This window comes from Arvicola amphibius, chromosome 3 (genome assembly GCF_903992535.2).
Source record: "Arvicola amphibius chromosome 3, mArvAmp1.2, whole genome shotgun sequence".
NCBI classification, from domain to species: Eukaryota; Metazoa; Chordata; class Mammalia; order Rodentia; family Cricetidae; genus Arvicola; species Arvicola amphibius.
In genome coordinates, this window is record NC_052049.1 from 165,378,564 (window position 1) to 165,400,045 (window position 21,482).

Here is a 21,482-nt window from a genome sequence, read left to right on the forward strand (position 1 = left end):
GACCAAAACAAATACAATTTACATAAATACAACATTTCAAAACACAAGATAATGTGATAAAAATGCTCAGAAAAAAATAGAAGGGGCTACTACAAAAATTCTTCCTTCAATGACAAGGGCAATATATCATGTGACCATGTACAGCAGGGCTACTCCTACTGCTGTGTACATCCTAGAAACTCTGCCTTGTGACACGGGTCTTTCCTTAGCATTTATTTGAGGGACAAGTGCTCAATGGCTTTTTGTTCTGTTTGTGAATGAAAGCCATGCAACAAGAATAGGGCTTTTTACTTAGGTTGTTAATCTATAAGCCAATGCACAGAATCAAAAGCAGCAATGCCCTGGTCACGAAGTTGCTAGCATGCACTGCAGGGTCAGGGGTGCTTGTAAAAGACAATCAACAGTAACCCAAGTCCAGACATAAACATCATCTACGACAGTTTTGCTTAAGTAGTTCTTTAAAACAACAACAACAACAACAAAACACATCTTACTAGTGTTTAGCCATCATGGTCCCTGAAGCTAACCACCAAACACTACTTTGCCTGGCACAAAGGGTCACATGGGTCTTCGAAGACGGAAGAAGCTAAGGAGGATATGAGTAGAGTTCCAATAAGAAGCAGAGCCAGGCAGTGGTGGTGCTCACCTTTAATCCCAGCACTCGGGGAAGCAGATACAGGTGGATCTCTGTGAGTTCAAGGCCGGCCTGGTCTACACAGAAAAACCATGTTCCCAAAACCTAAAACAAGCCCAAAAGGCTAGAAAAAATCTTGACTGGTATAAAAGGAAATGATCCACAAGTTTCACTGCTTAAGAGCTGGCATCTTTCTGGTTCTTACTCCACTGGTTGTGTCTAACAGGCTCCTGGGCATATTTTTGTGAATGTTAGTAAATCTTCCAAGGACTTCTGGTTCTTACTTGTAAGTACCGTGGTAATCAGGAAAGACTGTGTAGCCAAAGATACCCACATATAACTGCTGTGAGGATGAGTCAAGAGCCAAACTGCACAAGTGTGTAGTGGAGCGCGTGAGTAACCGACAGCCTCACATCTAGGAATTGAACCGGTGCCAGAAAGCCATCTGGATGGCAAACAGCAACATGAGAAGAATTTTAAATAGCTTCAGCTATAGAAAAAGCACTGCTAAGGCTCTAGGCCTTTTAACTATTTATCTACTATCAGTTTGAAAATAAGAGATAATGCATACAATTTAAAAGAGTGTTACCAACACTGGCTTTTTTTCCACAGCCATTTCAGGGCTTTCTATTCTTTTGCACAATGGTTTATCTTTGCTTTACACAGTATTTATTTGTTTTAATTTTTTCCTCTTGGTGACCAATTTTCCTCTTAATGTATCTGGCTATGAATGACAAAATACAAAGAGGAAGTAGGGAACTAAGAATAGTATGGAGGTGTCTGTCACTGGAGTCTCCTTGAACCGTCTTTTCTCTCTAGAGGATACAGTGAGCCACAGAAGGCAAGCTGACAGTGTCATTCAGTGCAAAGCATTGAGCAAAGAGGAGGAGAGAGGCTAGCCAGAGGTGGAATTCCTATCTAGCAAGACAAGGTCCTGAGTTCAATTAATATTTACTAAACATTCATTCTGTTAAAGGTACACCACACATTTGAGGAAAGATAAGATTTAAAAAATAGAACACTGGGACTGGAGAGATGGCTCAGCAGTTAAGAGTATTGGCTGATCTTCCACATCCACATGGCAGCTCACAACCATCCCTAACTCCAGTCCCTGAGCTCCAATGCCCTCTTCTGGCCTCTGTGGGCACTGCACACATAGGGCACACAGTCATACACACAAACACTCACAGATGTTAAGTGGGAGTCATGCCTGATCTGCTTTGCCTGGAGGGTGTTCCTTCTTACATGAAGGAAACACATGAGAAGGTAGCTCAGGTTTAAATGGTTCATTGCGGTGATTTCCACCTCGGTCTAGAGGAGCCGCAGCCGCTGGAGATGAGGGTGACTGCTGGGAAAGAGGCCTACAGAGAGTATTTGTCTGACCACACCAAGGAGCTAGGAGGTAAGGTGAAGTGGAGGGGCCATTAGAAGCAAGTATGGCAGGTGAGTACAGGCACCACCCTCTCAAGAGACTCAATGCCGTTTTCATAGGGCCTGTTTAGTGTATGTGCTGTGTATGTGTGCTGTGCACACCCTTAATCCCAGCACTCCAGAGCCAGAGGCAGACAGAAGACCAACCTTGTCTACACAATAAATTCTAGACAAGCCAGGGTTCCATAGTGAGACCCTGTCTTAAAAAATAAAATATAAATAATCAAATGAAACAGTCATATTTTCCGAAGAATACAACTATTTTAAACGTTCTTAATTTACTTTAAAGCCAGTTACTAATATGTCTGCCAACAACTTGCACAAATGCATAATCTTATATTTCATGTAATAAATTCTATTTGCTATTCTGAGATTACAGAATGTGCCACCATGCCTGGCTCCAAGATGAAGCCTGCATCAGGCTCTGGAGAAAGCCAGTGAACTTTGAAAGCCTGACAGTGAAAACAAAGCTGGTAAGGACCACCTGTTACAGCCTGAATTTCTACAACACGGGCTGTGCACTGGAGATGCCTGGGAACACTTTGATTTAGTCACTAAGGAAATGCTCACATGCTTATGAGTATGGATTCTTGGGCTGGAGAGATGACTCAGTGGTTAAGAGCTCTGACTACTCTTCCAGATGACCTGAGTTCAATTCCCAGCACCCACATCATAGCTAACAACTGTCTATAACTCCGAGATCTGACATCCTCACACAGACATACATGCAAATAAAATAAAAATAAATTTAAAACCAGGTGGTGGTGGCACACACCTTTTATCTCAGCACTCAGGAAGCAGAGGCAGGTGGATCCCTGTGAGTTCAAGGCCAGCCTGGTCTACAGAGCTAGTGCCAGGACAGGTTTCAATGCTGCACAAAAAAAATTCTCTCTCCAACCCCCTCCCAAAATTAAAAATAAATGAACAAATAATTTTAAAAGAGAGTATGGTGGCCGGGTGGTGGTGGAGCATGCTTTTAATCCCAGCACTCAGGAAGCAGAGACAGGCAGATCTGTCTTGAAAAACCAAAAAGAATATGAATTTTTACTTTTAAAATTATATTTATTTTGTGAGAGCATATGGGGGCATGTGTGTACATTACAGCATGTGTGATGTCACAGGACAACTTGTGAGAGCTGATCTCCTCCTTCCACCATACTGGTCTCAGGTTTCTCAGGCTTGCTGACAGCACATTCACCCACTGAGGCATCTTGCTGGCCCTAAAGTATAGATTCTTTTCCCCCTAAGACAAGACAGTTTCTCTGTGTAACAGCCCTGACTATCCTAGAACCCACTTTGAAGACCAAGGCTAGCCTCGAGAGATCCATCTGCCCACACACCTTTGAACACCTGATTTTTGACAAAGAAGCAAAAAAAAAAAAAAAAAAAAGAAAGCATATTTAATAAATGGTGCTGGCATAACTGGATATCAACATGTAGAAGAATGAAGATCCATATCTATCACCATGCACAAAAGTCAAGTCCAAATGGATCAAAGACCTCAACATAAAGCCAGCCACACTGAACCTCATAGAAGAGAAAGTGGGAAGTACACTTGAACGCATTAGCATAGGGAACCACTTCCTAAATAGAACCCCAGCAGCACAGTGGGACCTCCTGAAAATAAAAAGCTTCTGTAAAGCAAAGGACACAGTCAACAAGACAAAACGATAGCCTACAGAATGGGAAAAGATCTTTACCAACCCCACATCAGACAGAGGTCTGATCTCCAAAATATACAAAGAACTCAAGAAATTGGTCATCAAAAAAACAAATAATCCAATAAAAAAAAATGGAGTACAGACCTAAACAGAGAACTCTCAACAAAGGAATCTAAAATGGTTGAAAGACACTTAAGGAAATGTGCAACATTCCTTAGTCATCAGAGAAATGCAAATCAAAACAACCCTGAGATTCCATCTTACACCTGTAAGAATAGCCAAGATCAAAAACACTGATGACAACTTATGCTGGAGAGGTTGTGGGGTAAAGGGAACACTCCTGCATTGCTGATGGGAGTGCAAGCTGCTACAGCCCCTTTGGATGTATGTCAGTGTGGCGATTTCTCAGAAAGTTAGGAAACAACCTTCCTCAAGACCCAGTAATACCACTTTTGGGTATTTATCCAAAGGATGCTCAATCGTGCCACAAAGACATGTGCTCAACTATGTTCATAGCAACATTGTCATAGCCAGAACATGGAAACAACCTAAATGCCCCTTGACCAAAGAATGCATAAGGAAAATATGATACATTTACACAGCAGAAAAAAATAACATCTTAAATTTTGGATGGATGGAGCTAGAAAACATCACTTTGAGTGAGGAGTGAGGTAACCCAGACCCAGAAAGACAATTATCACATGTACTCACTCATAAGTGGTTTTTAAACATAAAGCAAAGAATGCCAGCCTACAATCATAATCCCAGAGAACCTAGACAACAATAGGACCCTAAAAGAGACATGCGTAGATCTAATCTACATGGGAAGTAAAAAAAAAACAAAAAACAAAATCTCCTGTGTAAATTGGGAGCATGGGGACCTTGGGAGGGGGTTGAAGGGGAGGGGAGAAGCAGGGAGGGGAGCAGAGAAAAATGTAGAGCTCAATAAAAATCAATAAAATTAAAAGAAGAGAGAGATCCATCTGCCTCCAACTCCCTGAATGCTGGGATTGAAAAAGTATGAACACTTAAACATTTAAAACTGGGGCCTAAGGAATAAGATAACTACATCCATGCCTCCGTGACAGACTTGGAACTGGGATGGAACACCAGGTAAGGCAAAGACTGTAGCTTCCTGTGAAGTTACAAGTGGCTGATTATGAAGTTCTCTCCACCGCATGCAGAGACTAAGGTTCCTCAGGATGACGACTGCCTGCATCATTGCATTCCCCTTACAACACCCATAGACAACAAATGACAGCCACAGAGTGGAAGCAATTGCTTCTGGAGCGAAAACACAGAGTCTGCTATGTTTGACCATTATTAATGTTCAGTCTGTTACAATGACCTTCACTAATTTAGTCACACACACGTGGTGGCAAGGCTAGGATTAAAACTCAGAATCATTAGTCATGGGTAGTCCAATATCAAGCGTTTCCCTTCTCCGTCCACACAGGAAACAGAATTATCGGTAACAGTGACTCCAGTGAAGCCCTCGCTTCTACCCGGCATTCACCGCTTTCCTCCGGTCATTACTTGGCACTGTATTTCAGAGCACAACCCCCCCCCCCTCCCGCCCCGTGGAAATGAACACAGCAGTTGTTCTCCTTTAGCACCTCTGAAAACCACCATTTCCAAAACAGCTGCAGAGGTGTAGTGAATATGAATCTGACTTAAGGCAGACAGGAAATTAGCCAGGACATCAGAAGAGCCAGAGGACAGGCACAGAGCGAAGAGGAGGCTGAGTACATGTGGTGTTATTCCTGATGAAGATGAACAAGAGGAGATCCAATGAAAAATACTCAAGAGGCAAGACCAAAATGATGAGATGAAGCGTGTTTTAGGGGTAGGGATATAGCTTAACCAAAACCCAAACTTAACAGGCCATGAGTCAAAGCACACAACTTGCACAGCTGATGAGCTACAATGTGAAAAGGACTATCAAGGGAATATGAACCCAACTTAAAAAGCAAAGCAACCAGAAGTTACCAAAGCCCAAATAACCCAGAAGCATTATTCTTCTCTAAACAGAACACCAAAAAACTCCACTGGTCTTTATTCTATGATACTCTTATCCAAGAATATTAGAGGCACGTGAACATTAAAACTAAAATTTTTCAGCCAGGCAGTGGTGTTGCACGCCTTTAATACCAGCACTTGGGAAGCAGAGACAGGTGATCTCTATGAGTTTGAGACCAGCTTGGTCTACAGAGGGGGTTCCAGGACAGGTTCCAAAGCTACAGAAAAACCCTATCTCAAAAAAGAAAAAAAAAACCCACTAAATAATCAAATATAACTCTATACACACCATTGATGACCACAGTTAACAGAAACAAAAGGGCCAGGCATGAACTCACGTCTGTTAGTACTCAGGGGGCTAAGGCAGAAGAATTGCTACTCAGTTTCACACCAGTTTGGAATAATGTGAGACACTGTCTCAATTTTAAAAAGGAGGGAGGGGTAGTAAAAGAACACATACTATAAGATTCAATTTACTTAACTACATTTAACGTTTGGAATATCATTAGAGATAGACATGGTGACCCACGTAGGTGGCTGACGCAGGGAAAGTCACTGCTGGTTCCAGGCCACAACATAAGTTCCTGACCAGCCTGGTTACATAGTAGGACCCTGCCTCAAAACAAGCAAAATCAAAACCACTGGGAATGGTGACGTGTACTTTTAGTCCAAACACTCAGGAGGCAGAATTAGGTGGGTCTCTGTGAGTTTGAGGCCAGCCAGGTCTATAGCCAACTGGGGGGAGCTATACAGAGAGATCTCAAAAAAGGTAAATATTATTAGAGATGCAAAGACAGATCACGATCATAAAGATATAAAAACAAACTAAGGAAATGAAACAAAACTCAGTGAAATGTCTCTTCCAAAAGGAAGGAACAGAGGAAAGCACTATTGCCCAGGGTTATCACACACAGGTCTTATTTTTACGGTTTTCTGTAAATTTAAGTCTTCACAGGCATGTCTCTTTTCTTCTTGTGTGTGATGTGCATGTGTGTTTATATATGAAAATGTGTGTATGTGGATGGCTAATTTAAGAGCCTTCCTCCATTGCTCTCCATAATATTCACTGAGGCAGTCTCTCCAGCTAAACCCCAGCTCACAGGTACGGCTGGGCTAGCCAGCTTACCTAGGGGACCTCATTTCCACCTCCCCAGTGCTGGAATTATAGGCAGGCTGAGTGGTCCAGCCAGCAGTTCCTAGGTTCGGGGAGGAGGGGGTCTTTACATTTGCTGTTTGCACGGCAAGCACTTTAATCAGAGAGCCACTTCCCCAGCCCCACTGAATGTTTTTTATGTAAGCAAACTTTCAGAGATGGTATAGGAGGTCCTTCTGTATTTGTGTTGCTTTCATTGGTTATTAAAGAAACTGCCTTGGCCTAGTTGATACGGAGGAACTCAGGTAGGCAGGGAAGACAGAAAAGAATTCTGGGAAGAAGGACAGAGTGGCAGAAGCCGTGAATCTCCGGCCTGAGACAGACGTAGGTTAGAATCTTGCCATTAAGCCACAGTCACTGATGATACACAGATTTAATAGAAATGGGCTAATCAAGATGTGAGAGTTAGCCAATAAGAGGCTAGAGCTAATGGCCAGGCAGTAATTTAATTAATACCATTTCTGTGTGATTATTTCAGGTGTAAGCTAGCAGGGCGGCCAGGACAAACAAGGGGCCCTGCTCCCTACTACAAAGTGGCGTCCAATATGGGGCCCAAACTCATGACCCTGAGATTAAGAGTCTCATGCTCTACCGACTGAGCTAGGCCTGGCATGAAGAGTCGGGTGATGGGAACTCTTTCTCTAGTCCTCTCAGCCTATGGTGTTAGTATTGGTGTTAACAAAGCCAAACTCCAGTCTGCTCTAGTCCCTACAACTGGACTCATCCCGCATGATTCCCACCTCTAAGTTGTTCCTATCATGTACCTGTCCAACTGCTTGTTATAACTTTGTCTTTTCTCCAAAGTTTAAGACAGAATACACATTATAGACTGTAGCAAGGCTTTGTATCCTGATAGTTGATGTTTATAACACCATTATAATGGTACCTGAGCTCCGATAAGGCTCTGGGCTCAATTCCCAATACTCCATTCACACAAAGTCTGGATTATGGAGCATTTCAGAATTGGAAACTCAATTCGTACTATCCATTTTATAAAATTTCACTTAGAATATATCCTGCTGGGCAATGGTGGCACACACCTTTAATCCCAGCAGAGACAGGTGGATATTTGTGAATTCAAGATCTAGGACAGCCAGGACTACACAGAAAAACCCTGTCTCAAAAAAAAAAAACAAAACCATATATCCTATATGTATCCTGTGTTATGCATTAAACCAGTAACTTCCAGGACTTCAAAGATGGCTCCTTAGATGAGAGCACTTCCTGCATAATCATGAGGACTGGAGTTTGTATTTCAGCACCCACAGAGCAAGCCAGGCATAGCCACACATCAATACCTTGTAGCGCACCATGTCCATCAGTGCTCTAAGCGCTACCATACAGTTCGTGAACTGGGCAAGGGGCTGGAAATTGAAACACACAAAAACACACAGACAGAGACACGGGTCATCCTTGAAACAGGAATGCCTCCTTTATTGTGTCCAGGGGCAGCTTATATAGGGATAGCCATGCCCCAGCCAAACCCACCAGAAATCACTCCCCTGCCATCAGGAACTCCTGAGGGTCTCGTGCTCAGAGCAGCTGCAAGCTGTCTCAGAGCAGAGGAAAACAAGTTGTTTACAAGAAATTCAGGATCTGGGGGTTCATAGCTCCCAACGGTACCTCAGCTCTGATGAGAATGGAGATGAGGGCTGCCCAGGCTTGATGGTTTTGAGCCTAGTTGTAAAAATGTGAGCCCCAGGTTCAGGAAGAAACTGTGATTCAAAGGAACAGGATGATAGCCGGAGACCCAAATTCTTCTAGCTGGAATGTGTACACACAGGCATACTATATGTGCGTTCATATAGTCACACAGTCAGACACACACACACACACACACACACACACATAGTATATAAAAAATGAAATGAGGGCTGGAGAGATGGCTCAGAGGTTAAGAGCACTGCCTGTTCTTCCAAAGGTCCTGAGTTCAATTCCCAGCAACCACATGGTGGCTCACAACCATCTGTAAAGAGGTCTGGTGCCCTCTTCTGGCGTGCGGGCATACACGGAGGCAGAATGTTGTATACATAATAAAGAAATAAATATTTAAAAAAAATGAAATGAAACCCTTTGGGGCTGGAAAGATGGCTCAACAGTTATGAGCACTTGTTCTTACAGAGGACCTGGGATGGATCATCAGCACCTCCATGGCAGCTGACAACTGTCCACAAATCCAGTTTCAGAGACTTCCACATTATTCCATGCCCTCTATAGATACCAGGCACATGTGTGATGCAAAGGCATACCTATCTACATGGGGGCAAAATACACATAGAAAATAAACTATCAGATAGTGATAGTGCACGCCTTTAATCCCAGCACTCAGGAGGCAGAGGAAGGTGAAGCTGAGTTCAAGGCTAGCCTGGTCTTCAGAGAGTTCCAGAACAGCCAAGACTACAGCAAAATCCTGTCTCAAACAAACAAAAAACAAAAACAAACAAACAAAATAATCTAAAACAGACAAACCTGGACCAGTGAGATGACTTAACAGGCAGAGGTGTTTTCAGCAGCAGGGAAAGACAGCCAGAGTCTGATGCCTGAAATCTACATAAAGGTGGACAGAGGGGACCAACTAGACAAAGATATCTTCTGAATACATGAGTACTGTGGAACATACACCATCTCTCTCTGTCTCTCTCTCTCACACACACACACTAATAATAATAATATGTATTATTATTAATAATAATAATAATTTAAGTCTGCCTTAACCTAAGCTTTCACATAAAGCCATAAGCATGAACTAGCACGGACAATCCAACACCCTCTTCCACTGGAAAACTGGATTGAGAACAAGGCAGACATTTATACTGCCCTTTAGCTACTACTTCCTCTAGCGTGTGGCTGTCAAAAGGCTAAATGAGATTCTGGCAACATAAAAAAACAGTTTTGAAAGGTCATGCTATGCAGACAGTCACAGCTTTCATAGTGTCCTTACTGTCTAAGGAAGACTACATGACAATCTGACCAGTTATGTTCTGATTAAAAGCAAAATGCACATTGCCGCTGCATTATCAAAGGACCAGAACTGTAGACACTCAATAATATCTTTATGAACATCATTTCCAACTGTATAAACACACAGTGCTATTAGTGAAAAGGACCCTTGAGCAATGAAACAGAACTGGAGGTAGGACACCAGCTCCCCCAAACACTGCAGGCAGGCTAAAACTAGACCACTCTGTTCACTCAGTGTTTGTAAACATAAAAAACTTTCAAATTAAAACAGATCAGCACCAGGCTTGGTGGCACCTGCCTATAATCACAGCACTTAGAACAGGGAGACAGGAGGTTCAGGAGTTCAATGTTATCTTCAGCAACATAATGGCTTTAAAGCCAACATGGACTAAATAAGACCCTGTCTCAAAAAAATCAAAAACATGACGGTGAATGCCTCCAACCCCAACATTGGGGAGATAAAGGCAGAAAGATCAGGAGTTTAAAGAAAGCCTTAGATACAGTGAAGAATTAGAAACCACACTATGCTACACAAGACACTGTCCCGATAAACAAAAACAAAACCACACACACACACAAAAACAAATTTTAAATGCGTCATTTTCCAAGGAAAAGCATAATAGCTATATTCAGCTGGATGTGTAGTTAGTGACAGAGCACACGCTTAGTATGTGTGAGAGGCTGGGTTAAGGCTGTAGCGCCTAGAAAATAACATTAACACTGTTTACAGACATGGTGGGGCGCGCCTCTAATCGCAGCACTCTGGAAGTTAAGGCAGGAAAAGTCTTGAATTAAGGCCAGCCTGGGCTACAGAGTGAGCCCATATTTCAAATAAATATCTTCACACTGACCATTCTTTTAAATTAGCATATAAAGTAACAAGTCCTATGGATATTCATGCATAGGTATTAAGTTTGGATTGGTGCCCTGACATGCACCCTGCCTACCCTGTTTCCACCCTGCAGCTGGTTGTTCCCTTCCGCTCCCGGTATTCCCCTCTCCACTTACACATCATGTGTTTTATTCCTCTTCCTGACTCACCCTGATCATTCTTCAAAATTTCCCTAATTTGATTACTTCAAAAACCTGCCAGCTGGGCATAAACGATGCATGATTTTAATCCCAGCACTCAGGAGGCAGAGACAGGTGGATTTCTTTGAGTTTGAAGCTAGTTTTAGGCCTGTCAGAGCTACATAGTGGTAGTGAGACTCTGCCTCAAAAAAAAAAAATCAAACAACCCAAAAAATGGGGCTAGAAAGACAGCTCAGTGATTAAGAGCACCGGCTACTTACTCTACCAGAGCACCCAGGCCTAATTCCCAGCATCTACGCAGCAGCTCACAGCTGTCTGTCACTCCAGTCACGCATACAAGTGTCGACAGGGCAAACATGCAAAACGCCCGCAAAATAAAACAATGGTAAAGCTAAGGCTGTCTGGCAGAGCACTGGCCCACCCAAGGTTCAATCTCCAGTACTGTCATACATCCAAAAAGAGCAATAAGTCAGTAAAAATTATCTAGCTTCTTCTGAAATGTCCAAACTTGGGGGCTGGAGAAATGGCTCAGAAGAACACTTGTTGCTCTTCCGGAGCACCCAAGTCTGATTCCCACCACCCACGTGGTGGCTCAAAACGGACTATAACTCCAGTTCCAGAGGATATAATGCCCTCTTTCTGGCCTCTGAAGGCATTGCACACACATACATTCAGACAAAGTACTCATATACACAAAAAAATAAACTGTTCAAACTCATAGGTTAATAACGGCAGCCTGTTTTATGCTTGCTTTTGTTATCCATGCTAGGAATGGCCTTGTGCTCTTGTAACTCCACCACCTGGTAAATGTTTTTATTTTTGTTTGTTTGTTTTTCGAGACAGGGTTTCTCTGTAAAGCCCTAGATGTCATGGAACTAGCTCTTGTAGACCAGGCTGGCCTCAAACTCAGAGATCTGCCTGCCTCTGCCTCCCAAGTGCTGAGATTAAAGGCGTGCATCACCACCGCCCAGCTCACCTGATAAGTCTTTATTTAAAACAACAATAATAAATAATAATAATAAAAACACCTTTATAGTAATAGTGTTTCACTACTGTGACCCAGGGCTCCTCCAGACTGAAGGAGCTCAAGCTCCAGGCTAGCCTGCGCTATATGGTCAATTTCAGGCCATCTTGGACTACAGTTTCAAACAAATAACAAAAGCAAATAAACAAACAAAAACCTCCTCTGTATTAAGCAGCCCTCAGTAGGCCCTTAGTCTACCTTAAAAGGAGGCCTAGGACTGCCCCCATATAAACCCTGTCTCAAGAAATAGAAAAAAAAATTAGAAGCTAAACAATATTCAAACTTTCCTTCTATATTCAACTTTGTAAGAGACTAAGAAATAAAACCTACAAAACTGGACACTTACCTCAGAATAACAGCCCCCATTTCGGTGTTTTAGGAACGTGTGACATTACTTGTGTTTAAAGTGAAATATTCATGAAGACTCTTTCAGATTAGAAGATAAACTGAAAAATAAAAGGTTGAAAGCCAAGCATTAAAACCAGACTAATGTTAAGCGTTCACTGCATGTATGTGGCATTTGACTGCGTATAGCACACACATGTAATAAACAGGCTGAAGATCTAATGAGGTTGAAAAACTTTTATGTTGTGGATCTGTGCTCCAGTGTTCTCAGTTCTGGACCAGTTTAAAAGTCCGATACCTTTTCCTTATATATTTAGGATCAAGTCTAACTAAGTAATTTATAGGATGTAGAATAAAACGGAAATGCAGGACCCCTCAGGCCTGCCAGGCCCTGTCTCAAAAAAAAAAAAAAATTAAAAAAAATAAAAACAACAAATTGCAAACTCCTACCCTAAGATAGTTCTACAAGGAAATATGTCTAAATCCAAGCAAAGCTTAGAGGATAAGAACACAAGCTGAGCAGAGTCCACCTGGTCTGTCTGCATTCTGGTGGCCAATTACTACTGTAGTTTCAGAGGCTTTGGGAAATCTTCCCACAGGAAAAACCAGCTTAACCGTGATGCTACCACGAGGTGTCCCCTGACCATTGAGAGAGAAGACAACAATGACACTTAGCTCACAGCAAATGTCAAGGCTAACAAGCACCAGCTCAAACAGGATGTGAAGCTGTGTTAACACTGACATCACCAAGGTCAACACCCTGGGTCCAGTCTAATGGAGGAAGGCAGGATCCATTCGACTGGCTGCTGACTAGGATTCTCTGGACATTGTCAACAAAGTCATGATCACCACAGCCCAGCTAGCTAATTCTAAATGTAAGAATACTTAGTGCTGGAGAAAGAAACTTTTAGTATTGATCTTTCAGAGGACCCAAGTTTGAGTACCAGTAACTGATGTTGATCAGGCAGCGTACAAAGCTCCTCGAACTCCAGCTCTGGGGAACTCAAACAACCCTGATCTCTACAGGCACGTGCATTCATGTACACGCACCTACACACTGGTTTAAATGTAATTAAAAATACATTTTTAAAAATTTTTGAATAAATTAAGCCAGCCACAGTGGCTCACACCTTCAATCCCAGAACCCAGGAGGCAGGGGAACTTGGATCTCTGTGAGTTTGAGGCCAGTCAAAGCTACAGAGTTGAGATCCAGTCTCAAAAATGAATGAATGCAGGCGGTGGTGGTGCACGCCTGTAATCCCGGCTCTTGGGAGACAGAAGCAGGCAGATCTCTGTGAGTTCAATGCCAGCCTGGTCTACAGAGTTAGTTCTCGGACAGCCAAAGCTACACAAAGAAACCTTGTCTCAAAAACAAAACAAAACAAAACAAAAAACCTCACAGCAAAAAAATGAATGAATCTATGAATGATGCAGAGCTACTTGTTCAAAAATAAAAGAATTTAAAGACAGAGGATGGCTTAGTATTAAATTAAGCACAGTTCTTCCTTAAGTAAGAAACCCAAATTACACACACGATGTCAGCCACAGTCAAGACACTAATTCAGGGCATGGTGGCTCATGTTTTTAATCTTTGTACTTGGAGGCAGAAGTATCTCTGAGTTTGAGGCTAGCCTGGTCTACACAGAGAGACCTTGTCTAATAAATTAATAAACAAAAAGACGCTGACTATTAAGTGAACAGCATTATCTGTACAGCATGGTGGAATGTATCTGTGTCACAGCACTTAGAAGGTGGAGACAGGAGAATTACAATTTCAAAGTCATTCTCAATTACATAGTAAATTTGGAGCCAGTCGGAGCTACATCAGAAACTTATGGCAAAAAAAACCCAACAAATCACATTTATCTTTCCATTCCCCACTCCGCTCAGACGGTTAGTTGACCACAGCATCTCACTAGGAAAATCCCTACCCGTTACCAATAGGCTGCCTCTCCGGTCCTGTTTACATTCTTTAAGACAGTAAGTGTGTCTGTCTTAAACAGACATTTCTAAGACTGAACTTGAACTCACTCTACCTCAAGCAGATCTTGAACCTGCAATCTTCCTGCCTCAACCTCCCAAGTGACTAGGCTTCCAGGCAGGCACTAACAGTCTTAATTTCATGTTCTTCAAACACACTCTTCCTATTTTTTGACCTTTTTTAAGATTTATTTCTTTATTATGTATATAGTATTCTGACTGCATGTATCCCTGCAAGCCAAAAGAAGGCACCAGAACTCATTACAGATGGTTATAAGACACCATGTGGTTGCTGGGAATTGAACTCAAGACCTCTGGAAAAACAGTCAGTCCCCAGACCCTTTTCAGCTTTTAAAAGCAGTGTCCCATGTAGCCTATATGACTTTGAACTCCCTACGCATATACACCTGGATAAACATGCCAAGGTCCACACCCATGAGACACACACAAATGGTCCCTGAGCCCTCTTGTTCAATTTATCATGTAAGGTGTAGCCCGCTTACTACAATGAGCTGAAAGTTACCCATTCTCAAACACAGGAGCTGGGAATAAGAGTTTAACAAAATTCTCTAGAACCCAGTTTCTCTTTTATATAAACAATTTATTTTTATCATGTTTGGTGTTTTGTCTGCATGTATGTCTGTGTGAGGATGTTAGGAGCACTGGAACTGGAGTTAAGGACAGGTGTGAGCTGCAATGTGGGTGCTGGGAACTGAACCAGGGTTCTCTGGAAGGCTAGCCAGTGCTTTTGACTGATGAACCATCTCTCCAGTCCCTAGAACCCAGTTTCTTTAACTACAAGTAATGACTACATGTAGGTTTTTTCTGGGGATCACAGAAAAATTGGCAATACTAAAAGGTCTGTGAACATGCAACAGCCAAATATTAATTAGAAATGACCTAATGAATCGTAGGTATTTCTGCAGCTTGCACATTGCATCTGGAGATTGCTGCAACCCTGCTTCTGAACAAAGCAAGAACGCTGTGCAAGACACCCGCTGTCATCATGTTGCCTGAAACAGCTCGACGCCTATCTGAGACTACGGCATGTTATGAATTACAAGGTTTCCACTGTACACACAGGGTTTCCTGCTCTTATAAACATGATTTAATTATGGAAACCAACACTTTTGGTTATTTCCTACTGTTACTCCTCAGCATGCTAAGTACCAAATTAGTGTGTCTTTAGATTGTGCCAAAATCTTCTAGTCTGTTGCCAGGCATTGGTAGCACATGCCTTTAATCCCAGCACTAGGAGACAGAGGCAGGTGGAGCTCTGTGAGTCTGAAGCCAGTCTAATCTATATAGAGAGTTTCAGGACAGCTGGGGCTATACAGAGAAACCCTTTCTAAAAAACCAAACCAAAAAACCAAAGAAAAGTTATATTTGAGTCACTATCACCAGAATACATTGTACACACGTATAAAGCTGTCAGGGAAAAGAGAAGAAAACAAAAGGAAAAAAACATTTTTTTAATTGTTTTTTGAGTTGCTGACTTGAGTTTCATAAGAAATGGCTACTTATATTTTGACTTGGGATTAGAACATGATTTTCAACAATTTTTGAAGTGACCTTATACATACTTCTGCCATTAAAAATAAGTAAGTGGCTGGAGAGATGGCTCAGTGGTTAAGAGCACTGACTGCTCTTCCAGAGGTCCTGAGTTCAATTCCCAGCAACCACATGGTTATTCATTACCACCTGTAATGAGATCTGGCACACTCTCTGGCCTGCACGCATACATGCACACAGAACATTGTATACACAATAAATAAATATTTTTTTAAAAAATCCTGTTTTAGCTGGGCGGTGGTGGCGCACACTTTTAATCCCAGCATTCGGAAAGCAGAGGCAGGCAGATCTCTGTGAGTTCGAGGTCAGCCTGGTCTACAAAAGCTGGTTCCAGGACATGCTCCAAGGCTACAGAGAAACCCTGTCTCGAAAAAACAATAAATAAATAAATAAATAAATAAATAAATAAGCAAGCAAGCAAGCAAGCATGCAAGGTAGTGGGGTAGCAGCACACACTTTTAATCCCAGCACTTGGGAGGCAGAGGCAGGTGAATCTCTGAGTTCGAGGCCAGCCTGATCTACAGAACGAGTTCCAGGACAGCCTGGCCACACAGAGAAATCCTGTCTCATAAAAGCCAAAGATAAAATATAAACAAGTATATCCATCTGTTGTGAAATTTTGCTTTCATCTTTAATATATAAAAAGTAACTGCATACCAAAGAATTATTTTAAAATAAACATCATTATCAATAGACCTTTGGTTTGTATAACTATTTCATATGCCTATGTACTAAAGGGGTCAACTAAAAGTGTCTCAGGTGAAAAGTCCCAAGAGAAAAGTACAAGAAGCCTGCTCTACAGTGAGTAAAGAGAGAGTCATTAATCAAAACAGCAAGAAGAAGCCAGGTGTGGCAGCAGCAATTGCAATCCCAGTGGAAGGCCAGAAGGCAGAGGCAGGCGTGTGGTGTGTTGAAGACTAGGCTAGAAGATGCAGGAAGCCCTAGTTCAAAATTTAAAGAGATAAATTTAGGTCCCAAGAAGTTGGCTTATTATTAGATTCTAGCAATTGCTATCTACTGAATTTTAATTACAACTAATTTTAAGGTTTACTTTATCTGCTATCATAGTGCTGAAAGCCTGCTGTCCTGCCACCCAAGAGGCAGAGGAGGATCACTGAAAGCTTAAGGCCAGTGGGTCTGCCAAGGTTACAGTGAGAGCCTGCCTTTAAAAAAGGAAAATGTTACTAAAATTCTTTTTCTTGCTCTTTTTTTATGGTCCTACCCAGGCCTTGAACATGGCAATCGAGAACTCTACTATTAAGTTGTATGCCCTGCCTCATTAAAATTATTTTTAGCACACTTTTAATCCCAGAACTCAGAAGGCAGAGGCAGTTAGACCTGAGTCTGAGGCCAACCTTCTACCACACACAGCGACTTACAGGCCAACCAGGGTTACATAAACAACAAAATGTGTGCTTTTTACAATAGGGTTTCATGTGCCCTAGACTAGCGTCTCAACTCTATGTAGTTGATGATGAGGTAACTCCTGATTCTTCAGCCTCCACCACCCAAGTGCTGGAGTTATAGGTGGACTCCACCATACCTGGCTACAACTTTTTATTTTTATTTATTTATGTGCATGAATGTTTTGCCTGCATGTATGTCTCCGCACCACATACATGTCTGGTATGTTGAGGAGATCAGAAGAGGGTGTAGGACTTCCCCGAGACCTGGAGTTACATGCGGTAGTAAGGTGCCATGTGGGTGCTGGGAATTAAATCCAGGTCTTTGGAAGAGAAACCAGGGCTCTTAACCTCTGAACCATCCCTCCAGCACCTAAAAAAAAAATTTTAAGGGTCTCACTATGTAGCCTTGGAACTAATTATATAGACCAGGTTTGCCTCAAACTTAGGGACATACCTACCTCTGCCTCCTGAGTACTGGAATTAAAGGCGTGTGTGCACCACAACCAGTCCACTGCATCTCTCGTGAACCTTCATCAGCTTTGTATGCTCAGTGCCTCACACAGCATGAACACATCCTCTCAACAAATGTTCCATGAAGAAATTAATACAGGAAAATACTCACATGTTTTAATGTTAAAAGTGTATGTTGATGAAGTAGACTTTCCCACAACCAATAGAACTGTATGAAAGAAAACTCATGATAAATTGATAGCAATGCCAGAGGAAGAATAAAGAATACATTCAGACCTGGTAGACACAGTAGAGCAGACCTTCAAAGTTCTGCCCTACGGCAACAAGGAAAGCTGATTCCAAAGGCAACTCAACTCCAAACACCCACAGCTCCAGTGCTCTGACCGAAAAAGCATCCACCTCGGCATGGAGACAATCACACCACTGTTCTTAAAGGGCGGGAGGGGCAGTGCTGAGGAGGTAGGGAGAAGCCAGCCATGGGGACTAATACAAGTATCTGCAGTCTGTGAAATTCATACGTATTTGAAAATTTCGTTAAAAAGTAGAAATAAAATAGGGCTGGGGTGTAGATCAGTGGAGAGGGCAGGCATGGCCCTGAGCTTAAACACCACCACCAAAACTAAATTAAATATTAGTGTAAAAAACTGGGGTAGGGATTGACCACAGTGGTAGAGAGTGTGTAGAGGCCCATGCTGCTCCAGTCTCACTAACACACACACACACACACACACACCAAAATAAATGCGATAAACAAATACATCTGGCCTACTACCTTGGTGATATATCAGCACACCGAGATGTGTTTATTAAATATCTGAAGAAACACCTTTACCACAGAGAATAAGCTATTTGCAGTAGGACCCAGGAGAGTGCATAGGCGATCCTCAGCCTCCCCCACAGCCACTGCAGCCTTCGCCTCAGCTGACAGCTTCCTCTGCACCTCTACTCTCAAACTGTAAAATAAACCCCTAAATGCAGAGACTGTTGTGATTTTCAGAGTCTCTTTAACTTGGATACCAGAAAGCCTCAAGCCCTTGGAACAAATCCGGTATCCCGATGATTTGAATCCTCATCAGTCAACTCGCTGATGTAAACATCATGTTGGAAACTCATCCAATTATGGTTAGGTCATTTACAAACTAGCTGATACTGCTACCACATTTTCTTTATGATATCTAATTACTTAATGTCTGTACGTACACACGGTTTTCTCGCTTGCTTATGCACATGGCCTGGTATCTCGAGTAAATGAAGGACAGATGACTCTGAAGGACTCTTAATGTCTGGCTGGAGAGACGACTGGCTGAAGGTGCCTGCTGTGGGAGGAGGACCAGAGCTGGGGTCCTCATATGCAGACACAGGCAAACAAACACTTTTTTTCAAGTCAGGGTTTTTCTGTGTAGCCTTGGTTGACCAAACAATCTTTCTTTTTTATTTTTTAAATGCTTAGTTTCTACTGGCTTTCCTGTTGTATACTTAAGAATAAAACACTTTAGGGTCTGGAGAGATGGCTCAGCAGTTAAGAGCGCTGGTTGCTCTTCCAGAGGTCCTGAGTTCAATTCCCAGCAACCACATGGTGGCTCACAACCATCTATAGGGGGATCTGATGCCCTCTTCTGTCATAAAGGTGTGTGTGCAGATAGAGCATCATAAACATAACATAAATCTTAGAAATAAAGAATAAAACACTTGGGATGCAGAGTCAGAAGAATAAGAAGTTTAACACCACCCCGGCTACAGAATGAGATCTTTTTTAAAATATTTTTTTATTTATTATGTATACAACATTCCTTCCATGTGTGCCTGAAGGCCAGAAGAGGGCATCAGACCTCATAACAGATGGTTGTGAGCCACCATGTGGTTGCTGGGAATGAACTCAGGACCTTTGGAAGAGCAGGCAATGCTCTTAACCGCTGAGCCATCTCTCCAGCCCACAGAATGCGATCTTGTCTCAAAATCACAAAACCAAACATTTTCGCAGTTTCTTCTTCCAAAGCAGTGGTTCTCAACTTTCTTAATGCTGTGACCCTTTAATATACATCTCATGTTGTAGCGACCACCCAACCATAAAATTATTTCATTGCTACTTCTTAACTGTAATTTTGCTGTTATGAGTTGCAATGTAAATATCCTGGTAAACAGGATATCTGATATGCAACACCTGTGAAAGGGTTGGTGAGCACCCTCCCCCTGCCCCATGGGGTCAAGACCTTGCTATTCCAAGGTCTACTGTAGACAGGCTTTAGAAGATCTGAGCATAAGGAAGGTGGGGCACACCTGTAACCCTAAAGCTTAGAAGGTGGGAGGAGGATCGAGTTCAAGGTCAGCCCCATCTATTATTAGAGAGTATGAGACCAGCCTGGGCTACAAGAAACTCACAGGCCTACAAGACACCCAGTGTCGATAATAATATTGATAATAAAGAAAGAAATCAGGATTATGAGAGCTGCATCAATTAAATTGAAAGAACCAATAATGTCTACATAGACTGGGAGAAAGATGTTAACAATTAAAAATATAATGTTTGGGGGCGTTTTTTGGTTTTTGTTTTGTTTTGTTTACAAATCTTCAGTGATTTTTTTCAGATGTGAAGAGAAAGGTACAAGACCATCACTGTCATATTCATTCTCCCCCACGCGGATAATGGAGTCCCAGGCCGAGCTGAGACCCAGTGTAGTTAGGGCTAGGACTGAATGATGATGGGATTCAGGAAAGCTGAGAAGAGACCAACAGCAAGTGAAGAACTACGAGAACTACAGCAGCTATCAGAAAAGCAAGCCCCTAGGAGCTATTTCTGGGATGCACTCTAGTGTGACACACAGTTTGGGTCTTGACCAGTCCCCCCATAAAGCAGGCCAGAGAAACTAGAAATTCCAAGGCAGATCACACAAATCTTATCTTAGCTGTATGTGATGCCTATGCGCCTGCATCTGGGACCTGATGGTTAAGTACCAGCACCTGGGAGGATAGTGAGTTCCGGGCCAGCCTGAGCGACATGTGTCTCTGATAAATAAAATTCAAGTCTGGCTTCTAGGTATCTTCCATTACTAGCCCAGCTTATACTTATCACTTCGTAATTTATTGCTTACATCTGTAACCCCAGCTTTGCACTCTGCCTATATACAGAGTTGAGGCCAGTCTGGGCTACAGAAACTCATCTCAAAAAGAGGGGGAGAGAGAGAGAGACAAACAGAGAGACAGAGAGAGACAGAGACAGAGGGAGACAGAGAGACAGACAGACAGAGACAGAGACAGACAGAGAGAGAGAGAGACACAGAGAGAGAATATATGCTGGAGAGATGGCTCAGCAGCTAAAGCACTTACTTTTCTTACAAATGACCTGGATTCAGTTCCCAGCACCTACAGCTGCCTGTAACTCCAGTTCCTGGGGATGTGAGGTTGTCTTAGGATGCCATCTTCTGATCTCCGAGGATGACAAGCACATACATGGTACACTGCCATACATGCAGGCAAAAAACAACCATACACATGGTGCACGTATATACACACAGGCAAACAATCACAAAATAGGACTATTTAAAAAGAGGAAGAGAGGAAAGTGGAAAGGGGGGAAGAAAAGGAAAGAAGAGCCCATACATAAGATGGCTCAGTAGGGCAAGGTGCTTGCTTGCTCTTCTCGGCAGCCTGAGTTTAATTACCTGAACCCACATGGTGGAGAGACCCAACTCTTGCTAGTTACACACACACACACACACACACACACACACACACACAATGAAATGAATGTTTAAAAAAATTAAAGAAAACCCCCTTATGGGGCCTACAGATAGCC

At 42.4% G+C, this 21,482-nt stretch overlaps 1 protein-coding gene across 2 annotated transcripts in view; it reads right to left on the reverse strand.

Annotated features, from left to right (window-relative positions):
• Positions 1-21,482, reverse strand: part of Pik3cb (phosphatidylinositol-4,5-bisphosphate 3-kinase catalytic subunit beta) — a 108,357-nt gene that overhangs the window by 77,510 nt on the left and 9,365 nt on the right. For both annotated transcript variants that reach the window (XM_038324013.1, XM_038324012.1), the window contains exon 2: positions 12,262-12,361. The gene's annotated coding sequence lies outside the window, so the exon portion shown is untranslated. The remainder of the gene's footprint in view (positions 1-12,261; positions 12,362-21,482) is intronic.